Below are 19,461 nucleotides of genomic sequence, written 5' to 3'. Positions count from 1 at the left end.
AGAAGGGATGGAGAAGGCCTGAGATAACTGCTCGCTGTCAGCACAAGGACAAAGAAGGGCAGGCCCTGGGGAGAGAAAGGAGATAAAAAAAAATCTCGACAACTGCTTTATCTGATGAGGGTTATGGCTAATTAATTATAAACTCAATTACCTAACCCTTACTTCAGCAGTCTCTATTCATTAAGCGATAAAACCTGACTGACTGCTAACTTTCCCTTGCACACCCGCACGCCGGCTTCGGGTTTGCACACTTTGCCACACGATTCCTTAAAAAAGATCTGCAAAAGCCTTCGTCCCTGTCAACTTTGTGCTGGCAGGATGGAAGATTCCTCCTTTCTTCCCCCCTGCCATCCAACGCACCCTCTGTGGCGCCATGGGAGGGCCAGGTCTCCATGCTGTGCATTGGCATTTAAAAGCAAACCCCTGGCATTAAACAATGGGCATTAGGGACATCAAAGCCCCCTTTTCACACCAACTCTGTCTCCCCGGGCTTCTGATCTGCTTCACATTTCCAACTGAGCTTTTAATTTTGGGTGCTAGAAGTTTGGAGGTGCAGCTCAGTGGTGTCAACTGAACGTTATTCTTCCAAAGTTTGAAGGTAGCCATGAAAATGAGAACCATGAACTCTAAAACGCCTCATCCAAGCAAAGGCTTGCTAATAACAGGAGCTGAATTTTGCATGTAACATAACAAAAATGTCTGTTTTATCACTTTTCAGATTCCAGCCATGTTCCTGCGGTGCTTGGCCTCTCCTCCAGCTCGAGTTCTTGCCCCCATGCCTTGTGCTTGACACAGGCTCAAACATGCCTGTGGAATCAGTCCTGCCCATTAAAAGAAGGCTTCTCTTAATGTCTTTCCAAAGCTGCAGACCTGTCTCACTCCCACCTTTTGAATCCACGGATATTCTCAAATCCATGTTTTGCTTCAGCTGCCCTTTGCTCTGCCTTTTCCATTTCTACAGGATAATGTTCTTTACTTACATATTTTAAAGAGAGAGGACTCATCTATATGTGTGTGTGCGTTTGTGTGTATAGCCATAATTATCCATAATTCTATCAAACAACAAAGAGACAACACTCACATGATGCTTCACAGAGGAACTTTTTAAAGAATTATTTCTTCCACTCTGCAGAACAAGGGATCTCAGCTCTGGGTCTGTTCCTCACACTAAGTCCTATTTCAAATCCCTGTAAAGTGTATTAATGACACAAGATTTTGGTTCATTCATGGTGTATGGCCTTTTAGGTCACTTTTCCATAACTTCTATGCACCAAATGAAATAAGACAACACAGTCAAATGATCAGGATGGCTGATACACATTATTTAAGCCCTTCGCTGCAAAGACATGATGATTATTATTATTATTATATATAACTAATATTTTAGCCTTGATGATGATGATTATTATTCAGTCTTACTGTATGGTCTTGGTTATTACCTTATTAAACAGGATTTATTTTACTAACACTCATGGTTTTGGACTTGAATGATGTGGTCCAGTGGTTCACTTCACTCCTGTGATGCTTAGGTGTGGCAGTGCTTTTCTGAAACCCATTTCAGCATTTGGTTCATTTCCTCCTTTGTCCTGCTGATACCCAGGGTCTTCCTTACATCCCACCTTGCTCAGCTACATCTTTCAACACTTCCCAAAGAAGATAAAAGTCGGTTGTTATACAAACTTCACAGAGAGACTTTTTCACTCCATAATTTAACAACTTCAATTCAAATTGTCTCATGATTTCAAAGTGTAGCACAAAGACAAATTCAGCTATAATTAAAGGCTGTCTGCTTTGATGGAGCCTTTCAAAATCTGAAAATAAAAATTCTTAAACAGCATAACCTCCTGGAGCAGCCAACTTAACTTCATTTATTTTCTAGGTAACGTGACAAATAATATCACCTACCATGAACTCTTGTGCTATTCTGAATATCAACTCCATACCTTCCTTGGTTATGGTGAGTTCCAAATTCCAAATTCGTATTTACTTCCTTGCTCCCCTTTTGCATTAAACTGGAAAGCTTATGCCATGCTTTTATGGTTGAGTTCTTTCCACTGAAATTTGCTGATCAGATCTCTTTGTTCTTTTGAACTTCCAGTCCTTTTTACTTGGCAGCACATGCCACACTGCAAAATCACCCACGTCTGAATCACTCCATACGGTCTCTACCCCCAGTGACCAACAATTCTGAAGATATTTCAAAATCACAGAATGGTTTGGGCTGGAAAGGATCTTCAAGATCATCTCCTTCCAACACCCCTGTTCCATTAACAAAGTTTTTAAATCAATCCCATTCCCTGCAGCTCTCGCTTAATCCTTCACACAATAAATGCAATTACAGGTGATTAGTATACTTTGCATAAAAATAAAGTTTTTTGTTTGCATTCTGAGATATTAAGAAGAAGGTCTGCACCGGGTTTATTTGGAGTTATTGATCTGAAGTTGCCAAGGTGGCTGACACCTCTGGTCAAATCCCAAACTCAAGCTACTGGGGAAGGCAGATGCACCCATCCCCTTCCCCTTGTTTCCCATAATTGTAACAATCCCATGAAATCCCTACAGCAAAGGAATGAAAATGCACCAAGCAACAAAACCCAGAAGGACTCATTTGCTTCCAAGCTCCCTTCCACCACACTTCTCCCTCTTTTCTGGGGCTGTAACTCTTCCTTGTTTTGACACGAGTCCAGCTGTACTCTGACCTCCCTCTTCAGCAATGTGTATGGAGGAGTTCACCACTCTCTCTTTATCCAGCTTTCCTGCAAATAATGACCATTTTGAGTCTCTTCCCCTATACATATTCACTTTTATGTACTCCTATAACTTTTTATCTAAAGGAAGATGACTGCACTTTCAACAAATTACAACTTAAAAGAAAGAAACAGAAACAGTAAAAAATCCCAATGCTGTTTTCCATTGACAATTTCACGCAGCTCCTTAACTTAAAAATATAAACTAGGCTTCAAACAACCCCAGACTATGCACAAACTGTTCTCTCAACTGCCTTCCCATCACACTAAGAGGATTAGGGGAAAAAAAGGAAGACTTGTCCCATTCATCAATAGAGGAGTTATTCATCCGAAGTTTATTATCTCAGGTAATTTGATCAATACACTTCACCTTTATAGTCCCGTTGTCCTTGTGAGCAAAGCATTTTGCGTTTTATAGTGAGATGGTTATTATGAAGGCTATTCGCAGGGAAATTCTCTGCAGTTAAAAGTTTTTCCAATTAACTACATTTAACATCATTGAAGCCATAAACTGGCGGTTACATTTCACATCATTGTTGTCGGAGTGTGGCGGTGCTCAGGAGGCAGGCAGAGCACATTTGGCAAACACATCAACCAATACTTTGGAATGGCAGTCAAGGAAACCCCGCCAGCTAACAGAGAAAGACTTTTTCAGGGCAGAGTCAGGAATGTGCACCACAAAAAAAAAAAAAAAAAAAAAAAAAAAAAAAAAAAAGGTGGATCAGTAAAAAACCTTGAGAATATCACAGAGAGGTGCCTCAGCCCTTGGAATTCTCCCTCAGATCAAGATCTCCTTTCACGCAGTGTCAGAACTCCTGGAATAGTCTGGATTGGAAAGGACCTTAAAGTTCATCTGGTTCCACTCTCCTGCCATGGGCAGGGACACCTCCCACCAGACCAGGCTGCTCCAAGCCCCATTCAGCCCAGCCTCTTCCCACGTTCCATCCTGAGTTTTCTCATTCCAGAAAACTGTGCTGTTTGTGTAACAGAGCTGTGAACTTCCGGGGAATCACAGTGTGTGTGTGAGGACAAATTCCCTGAAGTCCTCTGGGTTAGATTCTCCAAACCCCACCCCCCTCACCCCACACATGAGCTGCCTCTTTCTCACTTCCTAATCCTCAGCGTAAGGCACCATGAAGGACAGGGCAAAAGGCTTCAAAACAGAAGCAAAACACCAAATTCTCAGAGATCAGCTATTCTAAGGAGAGAAACCTCTAAAAACTTGCTTGAAAATAAAAAATTATTATTCTTTGTGAGATATCCTCAGAACAAACTAGTTCATTAAAGTCATATCAAGACTTGTAATTGGCCCTTGTTGGCCAATAGAAGGAGACATTTGCAACTTTTCCCAGGAAATTATATTCTAAATCCTTCATAAGGTGGACCTCGTCCTTTTCTGAGGAAACTTGATAGCAGTCTTTAGTATTCACTGGCATAATTAGGACTGCAGTTAATTTCATTAAATTCTCTTGCTGCTAAATGAAGCAGATTATGAGACATCTTTTATTGCAAGGCATGAAATTACAGCCTGTCAGCTGCCAATGGTAGAGTAAAACTAATGAATTACAGGGTAAATAACACCAGAATTAACCAGCCAATTTAACATAGCAGAGAACAAAGTCATTTTTACTTGGAACCACCACTGCCGGGATCCCTTTCAGCTGAAAGGGAACCAACCTCAAATCCAAATAACCAGGAAAGCCACGTTTCTTGGGCAGCAATATTAAAAAACCAACACTGCCAAGAAGTTGGGAGAAAATTGGTCAGATATGTACAGAAAGGCATCGCTAAAATATTTAAATTGCGCTATGTCCAAGTAGTTTGTGCTAATGTATTATCCTTTACCCAGCCCAGGAAAAAGGGCAGGGGAGCATTAATTTGTTGCTATTACAACTGGTTTAATGGGGCCAGCTCTTCCCAGGCAGCACGAGACACAATCCCCATTAATGAGGGACAGACATACTGTGGGGAGATAATTAAAGGAAAAGGAAAGCCGGTGTAACCAGCCACTTCCATTTCCTACTCCTGTCCTTCCAAGCCTCTGGCACAGGGCACAGGAGGTGCCTTCTCCTTGCACAGCACCCCAGGCCACCCCTCCCTGCCAGGCTGGAAGGATGGATGCTCCTCTGAGCTCTGACCAGGAGCTCCCACCATCAAGGACTCGGGTTCCCAACACACTCCTGAAGCCTGTCAGGCTGTTAGGCACACACAGAGTTTTGGGGCTAAGGAGAGAGATTTGCTCGGTGTAGGCTGGTGTCTCACTACTCCCGTCTTGCTGTAAAATTGTCTTAAGTTGTTGTTATTTGCGAATTTTGTTTAACTCTAGTTGTACAAGGAACAAACCCCTTTTCTGCACTTACATGGAGATCTTGTTATGTGGAAACAGAGGCTGAGGAAAAGAATGGCAAAGTGCTTATCCCCACTCGAACAAAGGCACCTGAGTGGCTGGACAGCAGAAAGAGTTCCACAGCCCTGGCTATGCTGGTGAAAGTAAACAATAAACCCAGAGAGAAATGTAAATAAAGCTTTCATCTCAAACTAATGCTCTCGCTTTTCTGCACATAACCCAAGGATTGTTTTTTCTACAGCAGCATCTCCATCTCCAGGGAACAGAATCAAGGTACATGAGGTGTCAGCAAGGAAAAGGTGCAGGGAGAGAGAAAGCCCCTGTTATTAAAAGGGCTGGTCATTTCCTCATTTTAACAAATATTTCGGATCTGTCATCAGTCCCACACCAAAAAAAAAGGGTTTAAAAATTATGCTTCTGGTTGCATTTTCAACAGGTTTCCAAGAGACAATACCTCAAGTCACCTTTACAGCCTCTTAGAGATTTAATTTCAACATAAACCAAGTTTGATGGAGGGGCAGGAACACCAAGGGGATGTTCTGCAGGTTTTGTGAAGTTTCATATGTGCCTGCAAGACTGAAAATCCCTGTTTTAAAAGAACAGACTGCAGCTGGAATATTCTGCTGGAGGATGGAGCAGGAGCCCACCTGCACTTCGTACCAGCATAGCACAAATTGTTCCTATCCCACAGATGAGGCAGGGTAAAAAAACTCATGCAATTTATCCATCTAGTGGAAAGTGTTCCAGCAGGTGGCATGAGATGAGCTTTAAGGTCCCGTCCAGTCCAAATCATTCTGTGATTCTATGTTTGACTTCTGTTTTTAACAGAAAAACCTGAGATGCTCACTGACCTTCCAAAAAAAAAAAAAACAAAACAAAACAAAAAAACCCCCCCCAAAAAAAAACAAACAAAAAAAAACCAAAAAAAAACCCCACCAAAACACATTTAAAACTCCAAATGTCAATCTACAAACCCTACCTAGAACAACTAAAAGCAAACAAAGGAAGAACCATACAGCAGAATTTGTGAACACTTTCCACTGGATTGGGTTGTTCCAAGCCTCAGCCATCCTTCACCTGTCTCCAAGCTGGAATGGGTAAAGGAGAGAGCAGGAGCCAAGGGAAGCACCTGAACACTGCAGTGTGGTAGAAAAGCAAAATTCCTGTGCCACTTCTGCTGATGCTACTCCAGAGCTCTTTGGGACCAGGACCCCAGCACCATTCAGAGAGGCTGGTGGAGAAATTACCTATGTAAAAAAGCATTTACGGCCAAAGAGCAAACCTCAAACCAAACCTGGTTTTAGAAATTCCAATCCATGCCATGAGCTCAGGAATGGGGTTTCCCTGGCAACCAGGTTCTCCAAGCACACACATGTATTACACAGAAAAGCTTTACTGCTCGCTGGAGCTTCTGTCCAGCATCACCCAGCTCACCAAACCCCTTCTCTAAGCATGTCTGAGAGCTGATCTTGCCCTGCACTCATCCCCAGCCCATGCAGGTCCTGCCACACTCCAGGCAGAGAGATGCTGCCTCTCCTAATTTCCTCTTTCTTTACTCTCTGCGCTTTCAAATTCCCACCAGATTTCAGGCAAACATTTTAAGACTTCCAGAACTACTCTGGACCAACACTGATACCTTGCCTCCAGCAGCAGGAAGCTCAGCACTCTGACAGCATGAATTCATCAGCTCACGGGGTGTTCCTGAGCTCTAAGACCCAGAGCTCCACGGGTGAACAGCTGGAACCAGCTCCAGGCACCGACAAGGACCTCCAGAGGCACCTAAATGTCATTTCCAGACAGGAATCAATCATGGTGCTGGAGGTGCTGGTGTCTCTTTCTCAGAGACCCTCAAGATTCCTGATGTTACTGAGAGCATCACTTGGTCTTTATTCTCACTTCCTGTCTCCTTCAGAGTCTTTGTTCAATATTTTCCCTCCTCCCTCTCACCTGTTTAGTACAGATTTTGCCTCTCACAGCAGCACAACTTTTCATTTGAGCTCTGTCCCTCCAGTTCTGTTTTCCATCCCTCTGTCAATCTTTCCCCTCTTCTCTCACCTCCAAAGCCCCTTGTGCATGTCTGCCTTTGCCTGCTGCAGAAAATAGGGAGCTTGGAATACTTGCGCTGCACAAACCAGTAAGAAACCTCTTGCTTCAGAACACCACATCAACATTAAAAAATGTCACTTAATTGGAGCTAAATGTGACTTAATCCATATCAGGAATTACTTAGAGCTGCAAGATTAAAGTACCAACAGCAGTGCTTGTGCACCTATTATTTCTCAGCTACAAATACAACATTGCCATGATTTCCCAACTCACAGCAACATTTACTGTGCAAAGGGCAAATCCATAAAATGTTCCCACGTAGTTCCTTGCCTTGCATCAGCTTAAGCAAACACAAAATGTCAATTCTCAGAATACTGGGCACACTTCAGCACTGGATGGATGCACATCTCTTCTGTCACAGCAGGAAGGAGTTGTGCAGCTCACCTGCCTGACGCAGCACAGGAAATCTAAAAAAATCTGTATCTTCAGGAGATCTGGCTCAGACAAAAAGTCAATATACACATATAATTCCAGATCTGCAGACTCAGACTTGAGTATTTGTTTAACATGAAACACACCAACCATACATATCTCTGCATTTACTCAGTTTGCATCCTGAAGAAGAGTTTTCACCCAGTTTGCTCAAACCTCAGCTTTTAGTTAAGGATGTCCAGTGCATCTCTCCCTCCACATAAAGAGTTGTTTTATTTTTAATTTGGCCATGAGACAGCCTGCACAATTCTGTTGATACCTGCCACCTTAAACAATCCCTGATCTTCAATTGTCCTCCATTCCAGTGTATTGCTCACTTCAGACAGGAGAATTTTTAAACAATTCAACCACTTTGGTAATTTTAGTTGATTTTTCTTTCCAATACCTCCCGCACTTGAAGATTTCTTAATTTCCCTCCCCGCAAAATACTCACAGAGAAGAGAGCATTAGATGTTAATCTAGCTCCTTGATTTGTAGCAGTTCTGCACTTCTCTACCCAACCATTTAAATGCTGTCATTCATAATAGGGTGATATACTGTACTATAAACCCTTTCGCAAATGGTACGTCTTGGTATTTTTCTTTTGTGACAAAGACTCATATTAGTTATAAAGGGGAAAGAAATGGACTCAGAGCTCAGATCTACCTATATAATCTCACTGCTCAACAGCCTCTCCCCTTCTTTAAAAGAAAATCCACACCCTCTTCCTTAAAGAAAACCAAAATCACTAAGCTTTTATTTTCCTGGTAGAGAATGTTCCATGGTCTGACAGCCCCCAGAGTTCAGCAGCTTCTTTCTATAGTGATAGTCCCGAAACCACAGAATCCCAGACTGGTTTGGATTAGAAGGGACCCTAAAGCCCATCCAGGGTCACCCCTGCCATGGGCAGGGACACCTTCCACTGTCCCAGGTGGCTCCAAGCCCAGTCTAAGCTGGCCTTGGACACTTCCAGGGATCCAGGGGCAGCCACAACGTGTTTGAGGCCATGTCAGATCCTGCTCTTGATTCCAGCCACAGGAGCCTGTCCCTGGGGTCACTGCAGAAGTGTCTTGGTGAGGTACTCAAAGCACACAAAAGCAACAGCTACATACAGGTCAGGTCCTTCTCCATCTAAGCCACAGGTCTGACACCATCCAAACCTACGGGTCCTTCTCCACCCAACCTACCTATCCTACTCTTCTCAACCTACAGGTCCCAAACTGCAGGTCCCTCTCCATCTGACTTTCCAAATTTGGGTTAAAGCAGCAGAAATGTGAGTGGGTGAGTTTTAGTCCAGGTTCCATTCCAGTTCGTTCTCCCATGCTGCCCTTGTTTTCCTGGTTCTTTTAAACAAGTATGAAAATACACTTTTCAAGCAGACACATGGCACTGTCCCCAGAGCTGGGCAAAGTTAAGTCCCCTTGCAGCCAGCCCAGATGACACTCTGGCTTTAGGGCTTGTTTACACTCCCACAAACCAGATCCAACCCACATAGCAGCTTTCAGCCAAACACATTTGGATAAACTCTCAATTAAGATGTAGTAAGGCTGTACCAAAATATTTTACATCTGCTATGTTTGCTTCATGCACTTAGTTGGAAATTCTATCAAAAAACGAATTGAGTTTTCCTGGCAGGTTTTAATCTGTATAAAACCACTCTGTTCCTCACTGGAATAGCTTCTGGTCAGGAAAACTAAACCTCATACTTCTGTCTTTTCCCTAACAGTAGTAACAAAGTTAATTTCAAGCTTTTCAGCTCTAGGACACCTGTAAGTGCAACATACCCAGGTCATCTGATCATGACACTCATTCCCAATTTATCACCATGTGAAGGATCCTTTACAGTAAACAAAACAGTCAAGTTATATGACTTTTCTCCCTGTTTTAACTCATGCAAAATAAATGGAGATTTTATTTCTAGGGATTGCACTTTAATTATAGAATCCTTGAGAGGTTTGGGTTGGAAGGGACCTTAAAGACCATACAAATTCCACCCTCCTGCCATGGGCAGGGACACCTTCCACTATCCCAGGTTGCTTCAAGCTCCATCCAACTTGGCCTGGAACATTTCCAGGGATGGGGCATCCACAGCTTCTCTGGGCTCCCTGTGCCAATCATTCCCTTTAAATTCAAAATATTTAAGTACCAACATATGGCATGGCTGCTGAGACTGTTCTAAATATGTGCTGGTAATTATTGTAGTCAGAGGATTTTTAAAAATTAAAACTGGTTTAGAGAAAACAGTATTTAAAATGAAGTGCAAGGACTTCCATACATATTTCAAATATCCAAACCAGTTATAGTCAGAGTATCCATGTTTCAAACACTCCCTGTTACCCCCAACATTTATTGGTTTTAATTTGCCATTCTCTGCTATGCTCTGGGAGAATATTTCCTCACGTTACGTGCTGAAGTGCCAACGCTTTAAAATAAAACACAAACCCACAAAATAACACAAGAAACTAGGGATGCTGGGCCAACACCCTTGATCCAGATTCACACACAATTACCACACAATTAAATGGGAGCAAAAGAATGATGAAAATATTCAGAATGCCCAAAGTTTGCTTTGTTCAAAAAATTAGGCTAAAGGGCTTTAACTGCGTGCTGTTCAGTTTACTCTTTTGATTGCTTTACCACTATGTAAATCAATTTGTTAATGTTCCTTACAAAATGCATGAGCCAGTTATACTGACAAACACACAAAGCTCATTCGTAATTAGCAGTTAATTAGTACGAAGGAACAGATGCTGTTAGAGTTTCAGCAGGCGAACAGGTTCTGTAAACAATGCTTATAAATCTAAATGAATTTATTAACCACAATGCAACTGTCAACGTTTTGCTGGCAACCATACAAATATGGTGGAATCCCCAAAACATCTTTACAACATATTAATAATCATTGTGTCAACCCAAGTCTATCGGGCAGCCTCACTTGCTAACTGTCATAAGCTTCCCACTTAATCTTCTTATGTCACTTCTCGGGACTAATTCCTCATGCCCTGGGAGGAAGAGCTGCAGCCACCAAAGCCAGCCCAGATGCACACGGGCTCACCTCGGAACAAAGGCGTTTTCCCACTGCTCCCCTGAGCAAGCCCATCGTGCTGGGTGGCACCTGGCCCACGGGATGGTCACCCTGTTCATTTGGGGTTTTGGTATAGATGATCCTTAAAGGTCCCTTCCAACCCAAACCATTCTGATTCCAGAGCTCATCCACTGAAAATAAGTAAAGGCCAGCTCTTCCTGCTCTCCTGGCTAATTTGGAAATGTCCCTCCATGCCAGAGCTGAGCTGCTGCTGACACAAGGGATTGCAGGGAGTTCTGGCAGCTCAGAAGGGCTTTAGGTAGGATGCCAGGGAAAGGTTCTTCCCCAGAGGTGCTGGCACTGCCCAGGCTCCCCAGGGAATGGGCATGGCCCTAAGGCTCCCAGAGCTCCAGGAGGGTTTGGACAGCACTCCCAGGGATGCCCAGGCTGAGGTTGTTGGGCTGTCTGTGCAGGGCCAGGGCTTGGATCAATGATCCCTGTGGGTCCCTTCCAGCTCAGGAGATTCTGATTCTGTGGTTATAAACTCATGCACTCAGCCACCGACTGATGCCATTGCTTTGTGGGGATTTTTTGATTGCCTGGGCAGATGAAGGTGGCTCAAATAAAGAGATTGCATCTTGTAAAGCATTTTCTAGATGCAACTACTGAAGCACCACCGTGAGTCACAGGCTTTTGGCCAGGGGCCAGCTCAGACCCTTAGGGCAACAGTGAAGATCCCTCAGTGCCCTCACTGCTGTCACTCTGCATGTCACACTGACATGCCACCCTAATATATTACACCATTTCAGCACTGGAAAATTCCAATAAATTTTTTAAGGTCATATTATGGCTTTTTTTATTGATGTTCTCTTTTACACCCCCATTGCTTTCGCTCATTCCCTCCTCCTCTCCACCAAAGCATTCTGACACCTCTTCCCCATGTTCTGTCCCATGGACACTCCAGGATTTGCAAAATGCAGCACACAACAGGATGAGAACATCCCAAATGTATGAAATCCACCATAGTCTCACCAGAGAGACTGCTTGGCTTGCTTCCTGTAGGCTCCAGCCCTACTCACTGCATTGGTACTGGATCGAAAATCCTGGAATGTGGGGGAGCCCATCCTCTGCTGGAATCCAGCACCAGGCACAAGAGGAAGATGTTCATGGCAGAGCCTCAGGAAAATACAAATACTCTCTCCCTTTTCTTATGAACACTGGAAAATAGATCCTTGACTGGTTTATGCTAATGAGCAACACCTGCTCCTTTTATATAATAAGGATCTTCACCGCCTTTTTTTTAAAAAAATGGGTATTTTAGGTAAGAGAAGCTCTTTCCCTACTGTTTCTGCAGAGGCTGATAATCCCCTGCCTGCCCTTCTCCTGCCTGCTTCCATTCTCCTTCCACAGTCTCTCCAAGGATGCTTAACCTGATCAACATTCTACTCCAAACAAAAGCTGCAAAGTCTCCTCTTGAATCTTTAAGGATGAGCAAGACCTACAATCACACCTGATGTGTCAGCTAGGAAATCATCAGCTGCTACTCAGACCCACATGTTTGTCCTGGTCTCTTTCACAAAACATCAAGAGCATTACATTGGGATAGGATTTAAAGTAAATTAAATAAATAAGGAGGATGGAGTTGAGCACTCCTTATTGGCAGTCATAAGCAATCTATGACCTCTTATGGCATTAACATACAAAATACTTAGGAAACACATTTATAAAATGTGAAATTTCCCTCTGTTTTTAAAGCTAGTGATCTGGCTACTCTCCATCGTTGCCCTACAAGGCACTGTTTTCCTTTGCTCACTTGGAAGGCTGGGTCACAGAAATAAATGGAATACTATGTTTGAAATTGTATGCCCCCTGCCCAAATCAACACTAATAAACAGGTCACTGCCACGGGAAGTAAAAAAAAATGACAGAAAGTTAATTTCTCTGAGAAATTTATTGATAATATTTCATTTATGGATCCTTAAGTGTACCTGTGGAACAGCTGTAAAGGGCTCACCTTGGTCTACGTATGGCTGGGACTATCACTGTATGACATACCTGGGTATTTAGAGTATTTAGAGATAAAATAACATTTTATCAGATGTGAAACAGAAAACTCATATTTTAGGGACTCTGAAAATTTAGGAGACTTATTAAAAGAAACATATTAGAAATTAAATCTCAATAAGCCAAAGGCCCAACCTCCAGCTCCTTCCTGCAACCCTCAGACATCCCAGGAAGGGAAACCAGTAAACTCCAGAAAGCAGCAGGGAGCAGATGGGAGGATCCAGTGGGACAAACAGATGCATGAGGAAAAAGAGGAATTACCTCAGAGAGGCTGAGGCTCGTGCCCAGGTCTGCCTGCTGTGGCCAAGGGGCAGAAGGGGCCCTGCCCTTGGACTAGAAAACAGATCCTTGGGCAAGGGAAGGGTTTAACACCCGGAGCTCCCAGCACCAGATGTCCAAGAGAGATTTTTACTGCTATTTTATTGCAAATTCTAAGGACTACAGCTTTTCTTGGGAAGGTATCTGCAACTCATCAACTGGAAAAACCCACAAACCCGGCTTTCACAGTCAAATTAAACATTATTCCAGGCAGGTACATGGAACTGAAGCCATTCTTCTGATGTAAGGGCACATTTGATCTAATTGGAAAAAATATTTCAAGTGCACTGGGAATAGTCACTGTTAACTGAATGCAACAACGAAAAAGGAAAAAAGAGCATGCAGACCCCAGGGAATTACCAAATCAATTAACAACTAATTCAGGAACTAATTTCTCTATTGCCTCTTAGCACAAAACTGTATCTTTAATTTCTCCTGCAATAAGCATCACCATGATAGTCCTAACACACTCTGACGCTTTAAATGAGTTTACAAGTATCTCTTTTTGATTGGCTATGTAACATTATTTCTTCACAGTTCAATGCAACCATAGCCAAGTGCTTTGAAATATTTAATTATACTGGTAGCAACCAGTTAATTTACAGAGCCACAGTGAGTACAAAACATTTTATAACTAGTAATCAGCTAATTTTTAAAAAAGCCAGCAAAATGTGTATGTTCTGATTATAAACAATTGCAGAGGAATTACACAGAAGATTTCAGCACTAAGAGTATTTGGCTCAAAACCATACCCTGGTGTTTGTACAAGCTGATCTGGAGACTGATTACTGTGATTAGACAGACGTGTGACAGAGGAAATTACACCTCACGCTGGAGATAAATAAATCAAACCATGTCATCTGCCAGTTCCTTGTAAATCAAGTCAGTTTTGACTTTGGCAAAGCTGCTCCTTGGAGACACCCAACGCTGGCTTGCAAACAACAGTCTACAAACCTACCTGAGCACCTGAAACACACAAAGCAGGAGGAGTCTTGGAGAATGCTCCTTCCAGGACCTCAGGGAGGCCTCAGAGAAAGTTGGAGAGAGACTTGTCACAAGGGCCTAGAGTGCCAGGACAAGGGGGAGTGGATTCTGACAGAGGGCAGGAATGGATGGGATAGAAAAAAATTTTCCACGTTGAGGGTGGGCAGGCCCTGGCACAGGTTGCCCAGAGCAGCTGTGGCTGCCCCTGGATCCCTGGAAATGTCTAAGGCGAGGTTGGACAGGGCTTGGAGCAGCCTGGGACAGTGGAAGGTGTCCCTGCCCATGGCAGGGGGTGGGATGGGATTGGCTTTAAGGTCCTTCCAAACCCAAACCATTCCGGGATTCTCTGTTTTGGAGCAGAAGCAGCAGCACAGGGGGCTGGGTCTGTGTGTAGTGAAACGGGGTTTCAGTGCAGAAACACACAGCTGTAAGAAATGGAAGCAAATACTGGGTTCTGTGTCCCTCCACATGCTTGCTGCCATCCTCCTTCTGAAATGCTTTTGGCCCTTACCTGCATGAGCCATTTTTATTTCCAAACACAACCTGATGTTGAACTCAGACAGAAGAGAGAAGCCATCAGATAAGCCCTGGCACCACTGGCTGTAGCATCATCTGTCTGTCGCGCTCCTCTAGATAGCTTTTTTCACCCTGTCAAGTCAGATGAATTAAGCAGGAAGAGCTGCTAAGATCGTTGCTTGTTTGTTCTCTCTTCTGGTGGACTCCAAGTAAACATTTGCAGCCAGGAAAGAGCAAAGAGCATTTGCTGCTTGTGAGGACAGTGAGTCTCAGATGTGACACTTGCCTGGAGCACCGCGGTGCTCTTGTGGAAGTGAGGATGACTAAGGACATCACTCTGACTGAGCAGATGTGGCAGATGATCCCTTTTCAAAACCTATTTCCCAGACTCTGCCGTGCCTGATGAAATGCTCCTGCAGCTGGACAGACAGCTGCGGGTATTTTAAGGGAAAACAGGTTTCAGGTAGGATGATCTCACTTGCTTCAATGGAAGGACCTAGATAACAAGTGTTGTGTGTTATTCCATGCAAGATTTGTGTAAGTGGTGCTTAAACAACCCAACTAGGGCTAAAAATGAACAAAAATGAGGTTAGGAAGTAACCTACTCAAAAATGAGGTTAGGAAATCAGTAGTGAAGCGGAGGGAATAGAAAATCACTACTAAAACAGGCAACACTGAGCTATACCTGTAGGGAGCTGAGGAGAAGTGACAGGTTTTTTATGCCAAATTTGACATTTGATGAGAGCATCTTCAAAGTTACCTTTGCTGAGTTTAATGATTTTTAAAATAAAATTCAGATGTACATTGGGAAGTGCTAGTTTTGTTTATTATACTCATCTTAAGGAAAAACTCTAACTTGTGTATCAAGGAACCAAACTCTTCTTCATGAATAGCAAATCAGTGATGCCACCCCCATGCCTTGACATAAAAAATATTTGCCATTTTTAGGTCAGAGTAAAGGAAAAAAAAAAAAAAGACAAAATACCTAATTTCATCAAGATTACTTTAATGTACTTAAATATGCCAAGATGGCAGGCGAAGAAGGTCATTTGAAATATCACCTAAAAGTAAAGCCTGAATAAGATATTCCACTTTCTCCATTAATCCAGCCATTTGCAAACTGAGGGAAGGGAATGAATTCTGAAGTTCACCTTTGCAAGTCATGGATGGCAAATTTTTCACTGTGTCATCAATACAGCACTAACCATTAGAACATTTATTTCTAATCCAGGCTTCGAGTTTGTCATCCCTAAATGATGCAGCAATTTGGGGGCACGAGAGGGGCAGCACCTCCCAGGGTGAGCCAAGGGTGGAGGCAATGTGTCAAACACTGATTTTGGCCAGTTTTTGGCAAAAGAACAGTCAAGGTTATATTGTTGGAGTATATAATGGTGTGAGCACGTGTGATTAAGTGCAAAGGGCAAAGAGAAGAAGGGCTGGGAGCAGAAAAGTCAAGGCCAGCTCTTACGCATTTATTTACACTCCAGTCTGGGGGGGGATGGGGGCAGGACAGAGGAAAAAAAAAATTAAAAAAAATATTAAAAAAAAAAAAAAGAAAGAGCACGCAGCTGCCATCCCTAAAACAGACCTCCCATCTGCCACCCACGATTTGCATGTCACCTTCTCCAGGCTCATTTGTACTTCATTAACTGCCATTGACTTAACAAGATTTATGCAAATGACACCATAGGAGCTCGCCAACTCCCACTGCAATCAAGTGATTATGTATGTACAATTCTCCACAGCAATGAAAAATTAATACATGACAAGCCCCCTCACCGCTGAGCTGAGCTTCTTGCTTTTATTTTTCTTGTTGTGTGCATTTTTTTTAATTTGAATATGCCCTACTGATAAAGATTTCCCAAACCCACAAAAAGACAAGTAATTTTCCCAAAATGCTACAAAACCTCCCATCCTAGAAAGTCAATTCTCCAAAAGTGTGCAGCCCAATGTGTGCTTCAAAATATTCTTCAAAATATTCACTCAGGCTACCAGGAACAAGACTTCTTTTCCAGAATAAATGGGTTTGGAGGGAGGATTCTCCAACCAGAGCAAGCCACTCGCTTTAAGAGTATTATTAGCAATGCCACAGAAAATAGCTTAAATATTCTTAGTTTAAGCACCTCTTTCTCAGAAGTACAGAACTGCCTATGGATTTTAACTTGAAGCCAATATTGCTCAAGACTTTTTCTGACTCTGATTTGTATAAGATTTTTAAATACCACAAGTGAAATTCTGTATAATTTTTTTAAATTTCTGACATTCCCACCTCTCAGCAGCTGCTGAAAGTCCAGGATTTAAGACGTGCTCTTATGGCTGTGCATGCACAAGGTACTGGTACCTCCTCAGAAAATCTGCCTTTCCAAAATTTCACTCACTTTAAGAGTATTTTAGCAGGAGTGAGCAGTCACTCTTTAAAAACAAGCCTGCTTTTCATTGCCTACATTTTGGGTTTCTGCTGGGAGCAGGAAGGGTCATCAGGACAGTTTTATATGGCTTAGCCCAATAAAACCAAATTTAGCACTGCAGTGAAAAATCGGCTTTGCCATGTAGGAAGGACAGAGAGTATAGGAACATTAACTCTTTTTGACCAGACTGCTCTGAGTTAAGGATAAAGCCCTGGAGGAATGAGGTGTTTCCTTGGAAGGAAATAGGCTATTCACAATTTTACCTCGTTCATGGAACCCTGGAATGGTTTGGGTTGGAAAGGCCCTTACAACCCATTTAATTCCAACATCCTGCCATGGGCAGGGAGATACCTTCCCCTAGACCAGGTTGCTCAGGGCACCATCCAAACTCTCCCAAACTCTCAGGGATTTCCCTTAAACCCACAGGGATTCAGGCACCAAGAACAGGAATGCAGGAGCAGGTTGCAACTCTTGGCTTCTTTTGACCAAAACCCACTGGCAGCTGTACAGGTCCATACCTGGGGCCCAGAATGATCAGCAACTCTTTCATAGTGCTGAGAGGGATTCCATTTTTTCCTCAAAACCAGAACATTTCCAGCCTTCCATGAAACTTATTTTGGCTGGAGGTTTTATAATTTGTTTGTGGGGTGTTTGGTATTTTTGTAAAGCTTTTTTGTTGTTGTTATTGTTTAGTTTTATTCTCCCACAGCAATCCTGGCAATGCTGCAGCCTTAAACCAGATTTCTGCTTCTATTCCCACGTATCCCAAGCAACAAGAGACAGGACAAGAAGAAACAGCATCAAGTTGCACCAGGGAAGGTTCAGGTTGGCTATTAGAAAAAATTTCTTCACAGAAAGGGTGGTCAGGCATTGGCACAACTGCCCAGGACAGTGGTGGAGTCCCCATCCCTGGAGGGATTTAAAATCCATGAGGTTGTGGTACATGGGGACATGGGTTAGTGGTGGCCTTGGCAGTGCTTGTTTAAACACAGGACTTGGTAATCTTACAGGGCTTTTACAACCTTAATGACTCTGTGACTCCATTTGCCACAGAAATCATCACAATGGAAGGGGTTTCTCATCTTAAGAAGAACAGCATCATGAAGTTTTTTAGGTCAAGGAACTCCCTTTCATATCTGTCTTATTCCCAGTTAAGGCATGAAATAAAAGGCACCAACTTTTCCAGGGAAGTTGGAATTTCTGCTGCCTCAGAGAGCTCCAAGGGGCTGGCACTTGTCGAGCCCCCCAAGAACGTGGTTGTATCAGCAACTGAACCTGGAGCCACCTCTACAGACCAGATCCCCAAAATCCTCCTGCCATCTGAGTGTGATGTGAAATCCCACCGGGAGCTGCCACCCTGCAGCACTGCAAAAACCTGCCAAGCTCCCATGGCCAAAGCCCAAAGAACGGGATGGATCTGTGGAGGATGCACATCCAGGGTTTGTGGGTAATGGCTCATACCTGACAAAATGAAATGACCATGGCTGGGATCAGTAACAAGGAGGACATGTTCCCAAAAGATTGGTCATATTTGGTACACAAGCAGGGCTGCAAGGGGAGATTTCCATACAGAAATTCCAGATATTGTAAGGGATATTTCTTTACAACATGCTGTGGCACAATCACACTTACAATGTTTACCTTACAACACTCTTCCTATGAGTGTATTTTTAATCAAATTAATTCCATACAACAGCATTTTAGGAAAGAACAGTACATATGCCTGGAATTAATACTGGCACATCTATTCCTCAGTTTTACATTCTCAGCTGCACTTTTGTTTAATTAGGATTACCCAAAAGGATTGCAGCTGGTCTAACCCATCCTGTACCATACAAAAGCTGTAGGAAAATAAAATTGTAGCTTGCTTTAAATGCCTGGAATCTCCTCCCCTGAATGCAGAGCCAAATACTGAACTCCTCTGCTTTCAAACTGCTCTTCTGGATTGCAGCGTGCTTGATTAAAATTTGCCTACTAGAGATTCACACACGACAGCATTTTTGCTGCCTGATGGTCCCAAAAGGTCTTTTAGAACGACTTTAGGAAGAAAAATCACAGACAATAGTTAAGGGTACAAAATCAACTCCTCCTCGCATCCAGAAACAGAGGAAAAACACAAAACACCCCAAAATATGTAAACCCAGCTCCACACAGGACATCCAGGGCTAGCTACCTAGCAGGAAAAGGCATGGGCTGAGGGAAGATCAGGAGAGGCAAGTGAGCCTCTGGAGGGCAGGAAAGGCACCAAAACAGCTGGAAAGAAACATGTGGAAAAGAAAGGGAGCTTGTCTCTAGCAAGGCAACTCTCACACATGAGTAAACACTTCCAAACACTGATACAGAAACTGTGTGAGAAGCATTCCATGGGAATGTGGAGATCTCAACCACACGGATTTGGTGTCATTTCATTTCAGAAAGTAAATCATCTCATTCCCCAAGCACTTCCCATCCAACGCTGGCACTGCTTTTGCCTTTCAAAGGAGTGTTCCCAGCTACAATTTAGCATCGAGTTTCCAGGCTAATGAAAGTGCATCT

At 43.1% G+C, this 19,461-nt stretch overlaps 1 protein-coding gene across 10 annotated transcripts in view; it reads right to left on the bottom strand.

Moving 5' to 3' along the window:
• AGAP1 (ArfGAP with GTPase domain, ankyrin repeat and PH domain 1) overlaps positions 1-19,461 on the bottom strand; it is a 308,457-nt gene that overhangs the window by 138,678 nt on the left and 150,318 nt on the right. The gene's annotated exons all lie outside the window — the stretch shown is intronic.

This window comes from Lonchura striata, chromosome 7, assembly GCF_050655825.1.
Source record: "Lonchura striata isolate lonStrDom1 chromosome 7, ASM5065582v1, whole genome shotgun sequence".
NCBI lineage: Eukaryota > Metazoa > Chordata > Aves > Passeriformes > Estrildidae > Lonchura > Lonchura striata.
The sequence above is the reverse complement of the archived record's forward strand: the minus strand, read 5'-3'. Positions and strand labels throughout refer to the sequence as shown.